At 26.3% G+C, this 20,434-nt stretch overlaps 1 protein-coding gene across 4 annotated transcripts in view; it reads left to right on the top strand.

The window, feature by feature from the left end:
• Positions 1-20,434, top strand: part of LOC112691991 (probable muscarinic acetylcholine receptor gar-1) — a 128,633-nt gene that overhangs the window by 86,257 nt on the left and 21,942 nt on the right. For 3 of the 4 annotated variants that reach the window (XM_025566491.1, XM_025566488.1, XM_025566489.1), the window contains exon 3: positions 2,211-2,216. The gene's annotated coding sequence lies outside the window, so the exon portion shown is untranslated. Of the gene's footprint in view, positions 1-2,210; positions 2,217-2,359; positions 2,382-20,434 lie in introns of those variants that run through there. The other variant, XM_025566490.1, reaches the window with a different exon arrangement.

Below are 20,434 nucleotides of genomic sequence, written 5' to 3'. Positions count from 1 at the left end.
TAAAATGTACGAGATTCTTTTAAACTTTACTCCACAAAACGTAAATAATAATTTTCAATATTTCAGCCATAAAGTGTTATTATTTCGGAATAATCGGTAGACAGAAACGAGGAACCAACGTTACAACAGATTTTGGTTCACAGATGCACAGCACAGTGTCTCCGACGATGTCAGCAGCCAACTGCATGACGAAAATGAGAGTTTTGATAACTTTCAATAAAAAAAAATTCACTTTAGGCACCCGAGTAAAGGTTATTTAATTAAACATGAAGACCCTACACAGAGCACTGTTATAGTTATTGATAGCTATAACGGTCATGTTTCACAATCATTGTCACCTAAACCTTTAGTTTATATACCGTTGGTATTTTTCGAATGTTGTGTTACTATTTGGACAATACCATACGGATGAATGAATGAAAAAAGCGGATAACACAAGAAATATCAATAGCGAAACGACGATAACGTAAACGTAGATATTATAAAATCTATGAGTACTGTACTACGACAATCGATACGCGCTCTCGGATGTAAACCACTTGCCGCATAACTCAAGGGGTGTTTTGAACATTCGCCAGTAGTACGTATCGTTCGATTTAGTTACACGTCTCATCGGCGGCGTATATGGATATACAGTGTGCGCGTTTCGAGTACACGACGGCGGCGTTCCAATAGTGTAATTATATTAACGGGAAGCGTGTGTGCGCGCGAGTGTATTTTATTGGAAATTAGTTCACGGTGAACCATGCATGTGCATTTATAAGTATATAGGTAACCGAGAAATCCTTTGAACAAAAGTTTATAATTCGGTAAACTTTCTGTCGTCGGTGGTTTAATGGAACTGGCAAGACCAATATTATTTAAAACATATAGGTAAAAGCACTTCAAGGCTATTTAGCGACCGTGTACACATACTCACAAGCACGTATGATAAAATTCATTAATAAATGGTCTATATGTACACTCGTGTGCGCATGATAAAATTATAATGAAAAAACATTGCTAAAACGAACACTTGGTATAAACATTATTAAATGACCCTTATCTTTGAACATGTATGCATTTATAATGACTGATTTATTACGATTTATGAGTTTTTTGTAGTCCAGTTAATACGTACATTATTATTATATAGAGTCGCTTCGATGAGTGTTTAAGTTTTTTTTTTTTTTTTTTTAATATGAAAACAATATTTTGAAAAATCTTTTCATCTCGTCTAACATTTTCCTGGAAACATACAATTTACTCTACGTAATGTCATATCCGTCTTCCTTGATATGATTTCAATTATAGCCTTGATGTTTCTTCGTTGTACTGATTTTACTGATTTTAGTGTGTTCTTCGTTAACACACCTCTCTACAAGTGGCCGTCTTTAAGTCTTCGAAATTACGCAGCTTATGTGGTTTAACTTTATTCTTCTAATATCTCCACTAGAAAAAGTAAAAAATCTACTATGGCACCAGGTAATCGAGGAGTTTGTCCAAATCCAAAATTGTAAATTCTTATCTTTTATCTTCCTATACGTCCGAACGTTTTACTTGTTGATGCAAGTACGAACGTATAGAAGTTGGCCTCCGTGATCTAGAAAAAAATGCCTCGGAGATTATTTGGTTCTTCTTTTCGGTTATAATACATATATAATCAACAATCGTCATCGTCAATTTATTTCCAATCGTCTGAGTACATCATAGTTACATACAATAATAAGTAATTGATTGGTAATTTGTCATAAGCATTCAAGTTATTTTAACCACCATAAAGGAAGCCCGTTGCCCGTTATAAATACGCAACTACTATATTTATGGTATACCGATAAAAAAAATCCGCTTTCAAAATAACTTTCAATTTTCAACTACACTTGAATAATTTACACACGAGTAGCATTTACAGGACACCTTGCCAATTAAATGTATTTTAAATACCTATTGTGTGCAGTTATGATTCATAACCTGTAAATATAATGCATATGAGACGTCGTCGTTATCGTCTATTGTTCTTTAGACAATCAATAAACAATAAATTGAATCCATTCTAACCTTCATAGTGATATTATTAAATATATAATGTATAGTATGTACTCGCGCACATCTCAACTGATCCGATAAAAAACTGATACTCCATCGTGTTCATCAAAACTTATAGTATTAGGCCATGAACGCATTTTAAACACAGCATATATATAACGCATAACATTAATTTTTTTTTTCAGTTTCAGGTATGGTAACATTGACATGTTATGGATTACGGTGATGAACGATTTGCTGGGCCTACGCCTACCGAATCACCACGCGTGAATGGCGAAAACTTCATAGTACTACGGCAAGTACAAAATAATAATTGATAGCCAGCATAAAGAAACCTGTCGGACAAACTCTTATACGTAATATTATATTTCATATCATTAACATATTTAACTGGATCACATAATACGTTTTAACAGTTCCCGATTAAACGCATCATCTATTATATACAAAAGTTGAAGTATTAGACGTGTTACCACGGCCATAGTAGACAAATTTGCGGAATTAAATTCCTTTAAAAATCTATAATATTAGTTTAATACCTATAAACTATTTATTCTCAAATAAGTGTAACGTTCCTCTAGGCCACTGTTTTTCTAAGCCAGTTAAAAAACCTAGTCTGTCCCAATATCGTCTATGTAATAATTATTTAATATGAGTTAGTTATTTTTTTCTGTTCTTCAATTTTAGTCGATCGATAACGAGATGTAATAATAATTGTTAATCACAAAATATTTTTTTATTTTTAACTATGTTACTATTTCATAATTTGGGTGATTATTTTGACTAAAGAGTTAAATATTCCAGTGAACTTTCCAGAGAAATGTTAAAGGAACCTTTTTTAAATGATATGAGATGTAAAAGGACTGAGTCTTCTTATGATCGCCCACCACTCTCACATTAAGCTTTATAGTAGGTTCAATACATTTTCATCTCAGGTAATAATACATAAATATAGTACTTCGATTGCGTTATCTTTTTCCAAAGCTCTCTATTATAGCTTCGCTCACGTGATATCTCATTTTCAGTTAAATTGAGTTATGCATGGGTAATATATTATCTACGTATAAGCGTATAAAAAAACATGTTTGATGTTTTTATGAATAACATGAATTTTTAAAAATGGCTATTTACCCAATCTCCGAAACATTATTTTTCCGTCATTAATGATTTACTGTAAAAGGCATTATTTACAATCATTCCAAAACTATATACTGTGTCCAAAATACTATTACTATTTGTGTAGTTACTTCTATTTAAATCGTTTTAGATGGTACTAACAGGATTTCGCAAGGTTAGTAATACCAATCAGCAAAACGTTCCACCGCAAATTTAGAAATCATATGAATTCATATAATCTTTGTAGTACACATAAATATAAACATTAAAAGTAGTATTACAATATTTTTTTAATTTTCTATGTAGATCTCGTTCCATTCTCAATTATTTTTAGTGGTCTTCAATGTGTGTTATGTTCGAAATAAGAGATGATTTATTTTTAACAACCGACTAAATTTATAGAGGTTACATTTTTTTAAGAATAAAATGCATCGTTTTTTATGAAATATTTAATTTATATTTTAAAAATTAATAATAAAACCATATTTTAGTTAAATTCAATTATATAGTTTTAATTAATTACGAATTATAATTAAAATTACATATAAATTACATAGTATGAAAATAAGACGCAATGTTTAAAATAAAAAATCCGTTAAATGAATAAATCAAACAAATATTACATATTTAATAATATAATAATAAATAGATATTACATATCTAATAAATATTACAGAAATATTAGTCCAGAATATGAAAGATATTGAATAATATTATGCATATTGTTTTTTCTAAGCTAATTATTTCTATTGGAGCAGTGCGATTAGTATAAAAAAAACAAAATAATTTAATAAGGATATAAAAATAAAAATGCAGTATATAATTTTTATGAAATTTATCTAGACATTGGTATTTAATTAAACATTTTTCAATAAAAAGTGCACAGCCATTAAACAGCCTTTTATTTTCAAGAAAAATTTGCGTTATCCTGATTATATTTATTTATTATTATTATTTTTTTAGAAATATCAACGATTTTTTTTAAAAAAACAAAATGTCATAGTTTAACTTTAGATGAAAAAAATTAATACATCTATTTATAACAGACTTTTGATTACAATGATTAATAAATAGAAGGTACTATGTCGTTATTGTTTTGGAGGATTATCATTTTAGTTAAATTCAAACATTGTGTCAGTCGGTTATACAAATCATGTTTTTAACATCTCTACACTTATGTCCATGTTTGTTTTAAGGGTGGTGGAAAATATATTCAAAAAACCTATTTATTTTAATTTTAGAAACAATGCAAGATTCAGTCATTAAATGGTAAATATTACATAACTAACACGGTCACGTATGGTTATATGTTAGTTTTAAACATTTTTCCATCCACGTTTCAAAAATTAAAATTTAAATATAATTATTAAAACTCGTGGAATGCTAAGCATTCAAATAGTATGCATCCTTTAGCATTAATTTATTACTACATTATTAATTGCTTAATCATATCAAATGTTTGAAATTCACAATACATATTTTAAATTTAATCTGTATAATTTTATATATTATAATTTGAATTATATGACTGATTAAAGTTATTTTTTCTACGTTTAACATATTAACTACTTAGATTGGTATTTATATCGTCGGTTAAAAGCCGATTTGCTGTAAGCGATACTTGCAATTTAGTGTTGTAGAAGACTATACTGGATATATGGATAGTAGTTTTCATTATAGTGTATCATTATCTTATAATGTGCCAAACTTTGTGCTGTAAACGATATATATGAAAAAAGTGTTGTATGAATTTAATTTAGATAACATTCTAATTAATTTAGTGAAAAGTAAGCGACGTAAACATTTTGTGTTAGGTGCCCAATTTTTTTTTTTTTTTTAATAATGACTTGTATGCGATATTGTCGTTTATAGCAATTTAATCCGTCACTTATACAAATAAGAAGTATCTAATTAATAATAAAAAATGCAGTAAGTGATAACAATTTTTAGATTATTTCAATTTAATTTTAATAATTGTGACAGCTCGAACGAACTGATTTATAACGATTTAAACCTCAGAATAATATATGATAACAATTATTATTTTTTATATTGATGATAATAAAATAATTATCGAATTTGATAAAGAAAACGTGGATCACATGAGGCAACAGTATTTAAGAATTGTTGTTTTTTAATTTTGATAAAAATTGGAAAGAATTTTTTTATTGTATTTCAATGTTACTTTAATATTTTGTTAATTTTATTTAACGAGTTGTATTCTGTTTATTTTTATTGATCTACTTGTAATATCTTGTTTATTTCCACTTAACAAATTTTTTTTTGTTAATTTTTATTTTTAATAAAATAATATTTTTAAAAAAAAATATATATATATATATATAAATATTATAATAAATAATAAAATAATAGTGAATTTAATTCAAATGTATTAAGAAAAAAACTTGATTATATTGATATATTATTCATAATTACGTGGGCGTGTGTTACTTAATTTCATTTTTGGATGGCATTTGCAGCAGTTTTTTAGTAAATTACGTAATCGACAAAAGTGCAAGAAAGCAAATTAAAATGTGGTAAATGTCAAAAATATAATTTATATACGTACAAAAGAATCAAAAAATTAATATATTCTTATAAAATTAAATTTATAATATAATAATATAATAGGTTTATTTGAAAAAAATTGAAGGACTATCTATAAAACTACAAAAGTTATTTCGTTTTGAAAATAAAAATTAAAATTAAATTGTTTTTTGGTTCTTATGAAAAGTATGAAATGTGTCGCTTACACCAAATAGCCATTTAACCGATAATAGGTAAATATGCAATTATTTGATTGTATTAATCGTTAATATGAATCAAATTTTTCCAAGAATATATCAAGTTTTATAAATGAGATACACTTGTTACTTAAAAATTATTAGAATAAAATTATTATAACATAAATAATTGAAAAAAAAATAGAATAATAGTCCCTCAACACAGTTATGTAGTAATTTTGCCTATATATGACGCCGTTTTAGTAATTATCTACGATAGATATTAAAAATGTCAACCAATAGATACGATAGTGAAATTTATTAATAGAAAATTAAATTTAAAAATACTTTTGATATTGAGTAAAGTAGACAATGTATAGGTCTATATATTGAAAATATACTATTCATTTTTTTTTTTAATTCTATATCTTCATTTTCCAGAAATAAATTTGTACCAAAAGTAATATGTGCAATTTTTCCAATAAAAAATAGGACTCAGATGGTACTTTATAGGAATAGTTTTAACGTTTATCGTTTATTCATAATAAAATTATAAGATTATAGAAACATTCAATTAGGAACATTCAAACATTAGGATAATAAATATTAAAAAATTAAAAATCTTGCTACTTTCTGTGAAATTAAATTGTTATTATTCATTCTATTCCATTTTCGTTTACAATAATATACTTATAACTTCATTATAGATTATACCTAAATTAGTGTTATAAAAAAATTAATACTCAACATTTGATTAATATTCCAGAACGAGAATTGTAGCACTTTCATTAAGAACTAATGAAAAAATTATTTTAAAACAATATAAACTGTGATTAGTAACACTCAAATATTGATGTTCGATTAAATATTGATGTACTCGTACAATTAAAATACTTAAAGGATATCTTGTCAGTTTCAAAATAATGCAGTTTTAGCAGTTTTTACATATTAGATTCGATTATTAAAAAAAAAAATAAAACAGTTGACGAAGAATATTTATCAATAAATAATATTGCAATGTATTTCCATTACACTAATAACAATAACATAACACGTTTTTGAACTTATAATGTTTTATAATTGTTAAAATTAAACTTAGTTTTTGACTTTCAAAAATACTATATATTTTATTCTGAATATTATGTGCATTTTTTTTATCAAAATTATAAAATAACATATGTTTAAGTCCACTGTAAAACGTAAATTATCGCTCAATTAATTTATATTATTTATGTTATTTAATTAAATTATATAAAATGTAAAAACAAATATTTATTATTTCTATTATTTCAACAGTCGCTATAAGTGGCGAATAATGGTGAGAAATCAAAGCAAAACGAGCAAGATCGTCAATTGAGTCTATAATTTACGTGACTGTATTACAAACAGTGCAGGAATAATTATTTTACTTTGCCAATAATGGACCATCTGAAATTATTTGAAGTGAGCTTGAGTGCCGAATTCGTTACGGTACAGCACATAAGGGAGTGTTTCTATTGTTAATTATAAGATCATTTCCAGCGTTTATCGTACATTATAAAAGAATTTATGATGGGTCATCTTCAAGTAAAATTACTCGCAAATACGTAAAATAACCAGGGTTCGGATTAGAATTTATCTAGATAAAGATATAAATACAATTTTTAAATAAGTGCAAACCTATAGCGCAAACTATTATAGTTTTACTTTATTATTATTTTATTTACTTTTGCCTTACAGGATACAATTTTTTTTTTTTCGTTTATCGATCAACAATCAGTATAAATAACCTATTTCAATCGTTTCATCTCATCATCAATATTATATAGATTTTTAAATTTTTCATTTTTTATTTTCCAATATTCATATCATTGAATTGTGCACTTAATTATACTATTATCTTGCATTTAAGATGCAGAATTTGAATAAATAGTTCTTGAAGAAACGTAATAAAAACATGTTTATAATGGCTCAGTGAATACAATCGAAATTAATTTTTGATAAAACATTAGGCCCACATACATTTTAATTAAGTTTACAATGTGTTATCTAGCTCTTTAGATCCTTTTTGGAATAAAATAATAAAATGACAGTTTAAAAAAGAGAAAATGAAATTATTTATAATGCGGTTTTCGTGTTACGCAATTGTACGGTGCTAGTAAAACAAAGACGAGAAAGTACACATTTTACGATTTCATTTTGTACTAAAAATAAATATTCGTAGTTATACATAGTTAAATACAATTATTTTTATACCGAAAGATTATTAAAATTTTTATAAAGTGAAAATAATTGCAACAATATAATATAATATAAATTATTATATAATAATAATATAATATAAATTATATATAAATATATAATTATTTTGACATAGCCTGTTCATAATTATAATGATTATAATCGAAAATAATTTTTCAAATTAATTTTTTTGTTACTTTCAGATTCCTTTACCCCGGACAGTTTTACTTTTATCCCGTTAACATTGGAGGATTAGCTTAATATCTTTTCTTTTGAAGATAAACATTTTTTAAGTCGCTCATTATAAGTTTAAAATCAAATAAATTAATAAATTGAATCTGTAAACTACACTCGGCATATTATACGTAGAACAACGACTGCACTTTTTCATTTGGTTCAATATGACAATATTACATAATTAAAAAATTTCCAATTAAATTATTCGAATTAATCAAAAATTATGACTGGCACCAAATGGTTTTGAAAATAAACCTAGATTTAAATAAATGGATGGAAAATAACTTTGGACATGTTAAACAAAAAAAAAAAAAAAATTTCCGTATCGAAACGGTAACGCAACAGTAAGCTTGGAGATAAGATAAGGAAATCAGTACATGCCGACTTTGAGCGAATAAATTAGCAGGTTCGACTAGGTCATCATTCATTAGCATAATATAGGCCAATAGTCTTCAACCAGTGGGTCGTGATCCAACTTTGGGCCGCGTAAGCTTTAAGAATGGGTTGCGATAAGTTTTCTGTTTAAAATTTAAAAAATTCATATGCATATATATTATATAATGTATGTGATATTAGGGTGGTTCACGATTAAATGTAAAAAAAAAAAAGTTGACTTATAATCCGAGCCACTCTCTTATTTTTTTAGGCTTATCTATAGTATAGTTTTCCGATAGTGTTGACTTTCTATTTTCTTTAGAAGTCAGTGCTCAAGCACTTGTAAAAATGAACTTTTTTTTTGGATTTCATGTTTCTTATATAACATAAAAAAAATATGTATTTATTATTTTTTATTTAATTATTACAATTAAGGTTAGATTAAATATATATTAATAAATAATATAATAAAATAATATATTAAGGTTAAATTTAAATATTGATAATTAGTTATGAACTTTCACTAGAAAATACAGCTTCAATGGCCATTTTCTTTGTAGTTTCAGTTGGAACTGTTTTTCTATTTGCCTCAATAACCTGTAACAAAAATTGCTTTTCCTCTTCATCATAAGTTAATAGCTTATTATACTCCTCAAAAAGTTTAACACCACGCTCAGCAGTATCGTTAACGACTCGTAATTGTTTGATGCGATCTCTTCCTTGCTGATATTCTTCGTTTTGAGGCCATTCTTCAGGCGGTAAATTTAAAAATGAATCCTTTATTTCGAAAATAGTTAAAAGTTTTAAACTTCTTTTAGTTGCAAACATTCCTAAATTTACATTATTTTTAAGGAGGGATGTATTTCCTCTGATTTGTCTTTTGTCAGTTTCTTTTTCCATTCCTATACCAATTTCTGATTTTTCAATTGATGTGACTTCTGTGGAAAATAAAGCAAGCCCAACAAGCTCGTCCGAAAGATACCATAAGTGACGTTCTAATACCATTCTAGCTGCAATGCTAATTTCAGAATCGATAGCTTCATACTTTTTTAAATTTAGCCAAAAATTCAGATCGTTTTTAGGTGCTTCAGCTGCAAGAGGGGCTTCAATCCATACTTTAGTATATAGTAGTGCTCCGAAAAGCACGAACCGTTGTAGTTGAGTTTCTTCCCGCTTAGTAAGATTAAATATACTATTTTGCTTGCGAAATAAAAATATTTTTATCGCATAAATCAGTTTTGACATCCACCGTGCATGGTGGATTGGACCTGGAGCTCGCCAGTGAATTTTTGATGGTGGTTTATTCAAAACAATTAGGACCAACTCGCAAAGTTCTAGATAATCATCTCGAGGTGATTTATTTTCTGTTAAAAAATACTTGAGAGTTGATAGAGTAGTTCCAACGAATGTTTCTGTTTCTTCTTTTAAATTTAGTCCTAAATACTTATCTTTGGAAATATCTCTCCATATTGTTTTGAAACTTTTAAACATCGGAATATCTGGGGAGTTTGATGCACCAAAACACAAACAAAATATTTTTGCCAAAATTATTTCCATAGTATGGTGACGGCAAGCTAACCATAGCATATCATGACCAATCTTTTGTTCCAATAGAGTACAAGCCCCTTTAAATTTTCCTGTATTTACAGATGTTGTATCAAAACCTAGAGCCTTGACATTATCTAAAACATTCCATTCAAACAAAAGATCATATACTGCATCCGCCACATTTTGTCCAGTCCCAGCTTCTAACTTTGGAACACCAAGAAGTTTTTCTTCACCATCTCCCGACACCAACACAGGAAGTCTCTCTACTTTTCCATGTCCGACCACAAATGGCAATATTTTTCCATCCCAATGTACTACTAAAGGATATTTTGGCGTAAATGTGTTTTTTGTATTAATAGCATGCTCTTTTCGGGCTTCTTTTCGCCTTCGTTGTATAGTACTTCGTGATATAGAAAGAGAAGATGGATTATGTCCAAGTGCGACAGTCAATGGAACCATTAATCGTAACGCCTGCCGATCAGAGATTTTATTTCGATCTAAGGCTCCCGTCACATGAGAATTAAATAAATTCGTCTTTATATTTTTCGTAATAATTTCTTCTTTATTTTCTAATTTTGCCTTTTATTTTACATGAAATGGTTCAAATTCCACATCATTATCAGAACAAGATAAATCTTCATCGGTTTCATCTTCTGTATATTTAATTTGTCTTACCAATGATGTTGAAGCAGTGGCTTCAACTGCCTTTTGGCGGCGTTTTTCCTCTTCAATTTTTCTTTGAAGAGCACGTTGTTGCTTGTTTTCGAGTTTTTTGTCAATCGAAGTCATAAACATTTTTCGATCATGCCTTTGATCATAAAGAAAATCAAGATCAGTTTGATTCCTCATCTGAGCTAATGCATTAGCATGACTTATATCAAAAATATTATTTAGTTCATTTACGAAAATTTGCTCACGATTTTTCTGAGATTTAGACGATCGCCCCTTGTTTTTTTTCAACAGCAACCACTTAGAATGAACTTTTTCAATCATATCTACAATGTGTTTTACTAACCTCATGGGTATAGCAGCTTTAGACCATACTAAAATTAGTTCTTCGACTGTCAGGTGACTTGAATTACGTATAAACTTATTTGCATGCAAAAAATAATGAAACCGTTGTAAAACTTGTCTTATTGTTGGAAGTTGATTGAGTCTAGAAATTGACTCAGAATTCCTAATACCTATGAGATAAATCTCATCATTTCTGCGTGTTAACATTATAATACTTCGTTGGACAATGTTTATACAATTATTATTATATTTATTAAAACGATAGTACTTACGGAGAAAATAACTGCAGGTTTTTTAGTATGGCGTGTAATATTATATGAAATTACTGACTGGTCTTGTCGGTGTAAATAAAGCGAATAAAAGAAAATACTGTATATAAATTATTTATCTTGGATTATTAAAAATAAGATAATAGTTAATATAGCAGAAATTAACGACCGCAGAACACTGGCATCACGATAACGGATTAAATATTCTCGTGTTTTTTCAATTATAAATAGACACTGATTAGGTGGTAAGTGAATAGCAGATATAATATTTATTTTTATTAGATGGGATATTGACAAGCAAATATAAAACACAATAAACGTATTCTTTATGACTAATAAAGATATTTTTAGTTTCAAGTCGTTAGTTTATAAAATCAAATAAAAGAAATTTTATAATCGAAAGTTAATTAAAGGGTGCTTGAGCACCATCTTCTAATTATAAAAAAAAGCTGAAATTTTAGCATGACAATACTATAGTTAGGTCTAAAAAAATTGAGGGGAGCCCGGGTCATAAATGAAAAAAAAAATTTTTTGAACCACCCTAATGTGATATGATATTGCGTAAAAATGTTTTCAAATAAACCCGAAACCGACAAATAAACAATTTATAATCGACATAAACAGGCCCCTCTATGGCATATATAATAATGTTTTAAATTTCCTTAATATTTCTCTACTCTCAGACCGTCGTACACTTCTACTTTCTAAATTTTTACAAAAATTGATATTAGGTTCAATTGACTATCTTGAAATACTTTCTTTAATCCATTTTAATATTAATAGCCTTAATACTAGAGATACAAAAACTTTTTATCCACTTTTCTCAAATAAAAATTATATCTTGAATTATACTACTAACCTTCTCATGGCTGCAGGTAATACTTTTGCCTTTGATTATATTTGAAATTGTACTTTTTTTTTTTTTTTTAACTATATTCAATTTGTATTCTATATTTAATTTTAAGTTTTATTATTATATTCAACCTTTTATTAAGTAAAAACTATAACTTATTATATCATGTATTATTTTTCACACACAATGTTAATATTATTATGTTTTAGAACTCACGTCTGTTTATATTAAATAAATAAATAAATAAATACAAAAAATTACCTGTTAGATAAATATTGTGACGTTATTCCATCATCATTTATTGTCCACGTGTATTATTGTGAATTTAATTTTCAAATTCGGTTTTTGTAAAATCATGTATTTTTGTTATGTTGTTGTAGCTTACAAGCGATATATAATATAAGATGCGACTAATCTCTAAGTGACCATGTAACAAATTTAACTGAATTAAACATCTGAATTTTTGTTGATAATACCGATCCAAAAACCCATTTGGTCATTTACCATCCCAAACTAATTTATCCTTTGTACGATTGAAATTCAATAGACCACATTACTAAATGATTTTACAATGCAATATTAACTTTAATTACACTAATAATAAGATAGTACCTACTACTTTATCAGTAAAATTATAGAACGGTATTATAATATTATGCAACCCTTAACAATTTTAACTTTGTCTTACGTACTTCGAATTGTCAATATGTTACCTAATAAATCCAGTACAGCCAGATGTTGATACTAAAGTAAATTTACCTAGATTATCACATTAAAATATTCAACTGTATATCAGAGTAAGATTTTTCACTCATAAATTAAACAATAGGGAAACTAATTCCAACATTTACTAAAAATAAAACTGTTCAGCAATTAATTCAGTTTATACATTTAAAAATACAAACGAAATGTATCGTACAATGTGAATATTTGACATAGAAGTATTTATCTATAAATATTAAGTTAAATATATTAATATTTAATAATTTAATTAATAACTAATATATTTATATTAAATACAAAGTTTACTTTAAGGAATGTATTTTTTTATACAAACGTATAACTCAATTTGCTACTCTATTCTCGTACAAGGGATCTACTAGAACATTATTATTATTTATATATTTGTAGATTATTCGCACCTAGTTATTTAGTTTTCTATTAACTACCGATATACCGATTATTAAAATAATAATGTCGAAACTTATAAATGATTATTCTGTGAAGTACATATTATGATTAAACTATAATGTAAAGATAACCTTTATAAGTATAAACAATTAAATATTAAGTTTAGTCGGGAAACACATTTTCATTATAATAAAAGTAGAAATATTTTGGCTTCAACTTAAAATCATGTAAATACCTTAATTGTAATAACTGCTCTTAAAATAATATAATTTACTGTTAATTTATGGCATGACATCAGACTGAAGTGAAAAACACATGAAAAATCACATGTACCTAAAATATGCACTACTACTTACATTATCAGTGAATCTCGTATGAGAGTTGTATAATTATAATAATATTATAAATTGATATTTATATATTATATAAATATCAAATTTTTAATAAGAAATTAATGGATATATATACATTTTAACAGCTAACTTATCAGTTTACTGTAAAACGATCTTAAAGTATAATTTACAGAAAAAAAAAAAAAAGAAAACATTCTTAAAAAATGTTCTCAGACAACTATGAAAACTAATAATTTTTTACCCAAGTAATCGTATTAAAATGAATCGCTACAAATAAGACTAAGATTTATATGCAATGAAATATGATACATATTTGGTTTATAAAATGTATGCAAAATATTCAATGAATTTTATAATGCCAAAAAATAAGATATACACACTTATAAAAAATAATAATAATAACACCTTTTAAAATTAATAAAATATCATTCTATATTATTAATTCTATTCAAATATATTATAAGAAATAATTACATGGCGCTTTAAATTTTTAAAATTTATTATATTAAAAAATTTTCTGTTAGACTTTATGTTCTTATATTTATTAAAACTTTGTTCAACATCCCATAATATATTTTTCACATATTTAAATTTTATTACTTCGCCTAGAGTTAGATTTTGAAAATTTTCACAGACATTTGTGTCATTTATAATATTACATATCATATGCATGGATTTTAAACATCTTTCTCTTTTAACACATTTGTACTTTATTGACCTTTTCAGGAACCGTTTCTTTGTTTTGGCCAAGTTTAAATTAGGTATTTTCAACAATCTCCAAACTTTCATCGACTGAAAGTGAAACATTTTCTAATCTTAAAATAAATTAAGTAATAAATCCAAAGTTAATCTTTATACACACTAAATTATTTTTTAAATTGACATTTTCAAACAAAGCTGTAGCATTAATTAATTGACTTTGATATAGTCGTCTAGTGAAAAAATCACCAAGTTGATAGAATTGAAATCATAAACATAATACGATACGGTATTAAGGCAATTTTCCCATAGCGCAAGTATAGGCTAGGGAGGTAAGTTTAATTCTTGAAATAGTTTTCAAAATTTCAAAATATACGTTGAGCTTTTAAAAATATTTTTAACATAATTTATCATGTTTTCAATGTTCAAATACTTCAAGACTTATCATCTCATTTTTAAAGAATTGATTCATATTTTTTATGAATTGCAGATTAATATATTAATATGTATTGGAATATATTTAACAGTATAATTTTCCAAAAAAGTTATATTATATAATATCTATAGAAATATCAAAAGCTATAAATTCACGACATATATCAAAAAAAAAATTCTAAGTTCTTATCTTCGAATGACCGTTATATAAATATTTGTTTAATTTTTGTTTTTCTTGTTAAATTATTGAGGTCTATTGCAGTACTCAAATTTTGTGTCACTTGAAAGCAATTATTTGATAAAACTTTTTTGTCACAAATATTACAAAATAGAATACTAAGGTCAGTTTTAAAAACTGTACTAAAATATTCTTCGACACATTTTCGAAGTTTTTATACTAGTACTTTGATTTTTTGGCACAGACGAATACAATTCACAAACAACACGACAACGACACACCATATACAACGTCAAAATACGTAATAACTTTTAGCTGTTTACCTTTATCGTACAATAGGTAATTTTCAGTTGACAAGTACGTATACAACGATAAGTTCAATTGAATTACATTTGGGTATATCTAAATTGCGTCAATAATACAGTCATATTAAAATTTTGTGTAACGAAAAATACCATACTTGAATTTTTCGCGTTATCATAATCCAAGTATACAATAATATTAATTGTATTTATGATATGCTATAATATAAATTTTCTAAAATATATAAAAATATACAAAATAAAAACATAATTTATCTAATTTTAAAGTTGTTCAAAAACTTTATTAATAAACACACTAAAAGTGGGGAAAAAAACATAATGTTGTACCTAATAAATACTAGCCCTAGTTATAAGTCAGAATTTTGAAACCAGTATTGATAAGAATCTCGAACAAAATGCTTTTTAATAAAGTATAACGGTATTGTAATGTGTGAAAAATGGAAACGTTTCCGTTTTGCAGAAAATCGATGATAACGGTGCATTCGTTTGAATAATAATTAACGTGGGTGTATATGAGCAACAAAAATCTTACAATATGTTGCAGTACGTACTTTTTGAAATCCAGCCAGTTTCGCTGAAAAGTGTAAACCAAACACTCACTTACCCATTGGCATGCTTACGAACAGGAACAGTGAGGATTTATCTCCGTTTGGGTTTTCATATAATATACATAAGCTACACGCGTAATATTTAAAGTGGTAAACCATAATAATAGTACAATTTGATTTCGTATCTATAATGCTGTAAAATAAAATCTTATATCCTCACGCGAAATCCTTAGTTTACCGTATTCAGTGAAAACGTTATGAGATTTCGAATTTCTGTGCCAACAACAAAAAAAGGATCTCGATATGATGTTCGTTTTCCAAACCATCCAGACTCAAAAGTATACCAAGAATAGAAACACACACACATGCACGGGTGCACATAAAAATATTATATACAATAATATACGCACGCTAAAAGAAGCTACTATTAAAAAAGTACAACACTAAGATATTATTTCTATTATTATTATTATTATTATTAATATTATTATCATTGTTGTTGTTGTTATTATTATTATTATTATTATTATTATTATTATTGTTACAACGATTTATGTCCAGCGACTAAAAACGGTTTGTTAAATGTAAATCACACTACAATGAATACGCAATATGATAATGTATTTAAAAATGTTTAAAAAAATAATGTAATTTTGCATTATGGAAAAACTTAACATCTTAGACATTTCTTAACATAAAATTCCACGTGTACACAAAACATTTACGATGTAAAGCCCACCATAACACTAGACATATTATTATTATACTCATTGTTTACCGTACGCTTGAAAAAATGCTTTCTACTATAATTTTAAAATGAAAAATTCCTTTTTTTTTCTTTTACACATCTTCGCATGTTAACATACTGCACATACTGCAACAAAGACAGCGTAATCAATGGGTGCTATGTTTTCAGCACATTCGTTTTATACGTATCATATTCCTTAACAATATTTTAAAAATTATATGGTATTAGGGTTAAAAAAAATAATAAATCATCGATTAAAGCTTATTTAATACAATACATCTAGAACAAGCTCGTCAATACTCAATGTTTTTAGTTTTAAGAAAAATCAAATTGAAGTTTAAGACTACGGTGTTACACAGCAGCATTTAAAATTTACTGTCACGCTTCACAATCTGATATCATCAAATATTTTAAAATCCTTTAAACGCCTAAAAATATTGACTTCTAACATTTTAAAAACGTTTAAGTGGAGACAAGACTACTTTATTTTAGGTTGTTCCTATATAGCATACACGGATAACTTTTAATAACGCCTTAAAATATACGCAACTTATGAAATGTAAAACTACTACAGCTCTAAAGGTTACTATTTTACGCTCGATATATCATTTAAAACTAGATATTATTCAGAGCAAGAACACCATAAATTTAAATAAAACCGTCTGGTATTGAGTGACTAATTGGAAAATTTATAAATTTTTAAAGACAAAAAGTAAATATAGTATAAATAATTGTCAACAAGTTTAAACATGTATTAAATGCACATTTTTTAGTAGTTAAATGAAAAATCATGTTTAATACGGCGTTCTTGCATTGTATAAGTCATTTTTAATCACCCAAACGCAGTAATTAAGTCTAAATTTATCAATTTATAGTTGAGGAAGTTTAGGTATGTGACAATACTCGTATAGTAACTTTTTACATTAAAATCGTGTTAAATATTATAATGTAGAGAAAGCGATCCTAAGAACCATCTGTGAATATTATCATTTTTTATTTTTTTATTTTTAAACATGACGGACGGAAGTCTAATTAATATTTACATACATTATATGGTATTTACATGTATTGGACTAATAAAATTACAAGAAGAATTTTTATTTTTTTTGAATAAAAATAAAAAAAATTAAATTAAAATAATTAATAATAATAATAATATCATAAATATGAATAGTAATAATATTAGTAATAATAAAATAATATTAATGTGAAGTTAGTAAAAAAAGAGGTGTTCAAATTGGCCTGTCTCATACAGCGAGTAAGAGTTTCATTTTTTAAGTAATTTGTTTATCGTGGTACTAATTGATTGACGCTTGTAGTATACGCCGTGTACATCTAAATAGTGTTATATTTATATGTTGCCTTAAAGTAATATTTACAGTAGACAAATTTAGTTGGTAAAAGTGCTTTATAGTACTAAATTACTAAAAAAAACCTGGTAAAGTTCTAAAACGGTGTATGAATCCCAATTTATTACACACACACATACACACACATTAACACAAGCATATATGTATACATATTTTGTAATATCAATCACTATACCTAATATGTAAGACGTTATGAAATTATAAACTTCTTTAATATTCTACACACAAAAAAGTAAAAAATATTGAAAATTCTAAACTACTTTCATATTTTGAGAAAAAAAATTTAATTTAAAAAACATTAATAAAAATCCAAATAAAAAGCAATAGTAAAACAGTAATGCAATTTAACCCCCCGCATGTAGAGAAAAGTACATTTCCATGTGGATTTTTCCCTAAATATTTCTACTGTTGTTGTAATATAAATTTTATGTGGTATCTCCTCTTGCTCTACCATAATAAATTCATATAATACGAATTGTCTAAATGTCTAAATATTTGAAGAATATGCGAATTCATTGTTTCTTTTAAACTCGTATATAATTTATAAATAAGAATTTCGTAACAAAACCCCTTAAGAAAATTATATAAAAAAAAAAAACTAATATTTTAAAAGGCAGAAATATTTATTCAATTAAAATTGTATTCACTAAGTCACATTAGTTTTAAGAACTTTTCGATATTAACTATTAATACGAATACATATACACAAATATTAAAATGTATTATAACAAATGATTTCCCTGATCGTCTATCATATCTAATCGTCAACAATTAATTTTTTAATTAAATTGAAACATAGGTACTACCTATTAATAGTGATTTGAAGCATTCAAACGGTATTAAAGCAAAAACATTTATAATAATTAATACACAATAATTCTTACGCATAAGAATGTATTCATTCGTAATTTTTCTATTATTTTATTTTTATTTTACATTATTTAACAATAATCTTTTGAGATTGATGGTTTTGATTAAATCTATTAAAATTCAAATTCAAACCAAATATTTTTTTTTCTCTTTCGTCACTCGCCTTTATCATTTGTTTAATTTTGTCATGGATATTTTTTTTTAAATAACATTTGTAAATACTAACTATACTAAACCGATATTGCAATAAAATAATTGTAATGGCATGGTTTCCATAATCCCGCAAAACAATCGAAACAAAATAATAATAATAATAATAATAATAATAAATGTTTCATCCGCACAAAAATTGATTTTCAAGTAGTTGCATTATATTTTTATGGCATGTATGATATTTTTGAACACGTGAAACGTATTTGATAGTACTCGAAGAAAAAATCTTGGTTCGTGGCTTAGCGAATACATCTAGTAATTCGGAGTGCTCGAAATTTGCCCGACAGTTCTCGATTCGAATACGTTGTGTTGTGTTCATTATTTTCATCGTAGCACCATAGAAATAAAATTCTATGTTTTCATAAAAAAATTATTGCTCCCGAGCACACTCTTTCCATTTTATTTGTACTTTAAAGATGCATCGTTACAATTTTCATATAATAATTGATTTTTGTCGAATGCTCATATAGCGTTTCGTAATAATGACAATCGGTTTTTAATATTTGGCTATCGAACGATTGAGGACGTTATACCTTTTTGGCCGAACGATTGAGAACACTTAAAATTAACAAAGAACTTACCGCTTACCCAAAAAAAACCAAAATACGATACGATTGAGAACGAATTTATGTGCAACGTTGTCATAGTTTGTCATATCATTTATTTAGCTTTTGAAAAATTCAGTATACATACAATAAATATTTTTGAAAAAAGTTATAAATTAATAATTATAATCGTAATAAATAAATAAGTGCCTAATAATATGTAATATACATATAATATGAATAAAAAATTAAAAATATGTAGAACTTATAAAAATATCTAATACCTGTATAGTGTATACATGTATAAAAAAATTGTAAAATATGTAGAATTTATAAAATATATTACTTTCTAATAATATTATGTCTTCACCTAGTTCGCTTCTTATAATTTTAATTTCGTTCTTTTCCATTTTAATAAATATGCTATGTAGTATATTATATTGACGAATAGTTTGTACGACGACTACAAAACCTAACCGTCATTCTCTCATATCTTGTATCTAAGTTACTATTAACATCCAGCTAATCCGATAAAAGTCCGATAAATATCAACAGATTATTGACTCATATTACAGATCGATTACATTTGGCAATGATGGAAAAAAAAACTCGAGCGTTCTCAATCGTGTTACCAAAAATAA

Source organism: Sipha flava, unplaced genomic scaffold (assembly GCF_003268045.1).
Source record: "Sipha flava isolate LNK unplaced genomic scaffold, YSA_version1 69_pilon_pilon, whole genome shotgun sequence".
Taxonomy (NCBI): domain Eukaryota; kingdom Metazoa; phylum Arthropoda; class Insecta; order Hemiptera; family Aphididae; genus Sipha; species Sipha flava.
The sequence above is the reverse complement of the archived record's forward strand: the minus strand, read 5'-3'. Positions and strand labels throughout refer to the sequence as shown.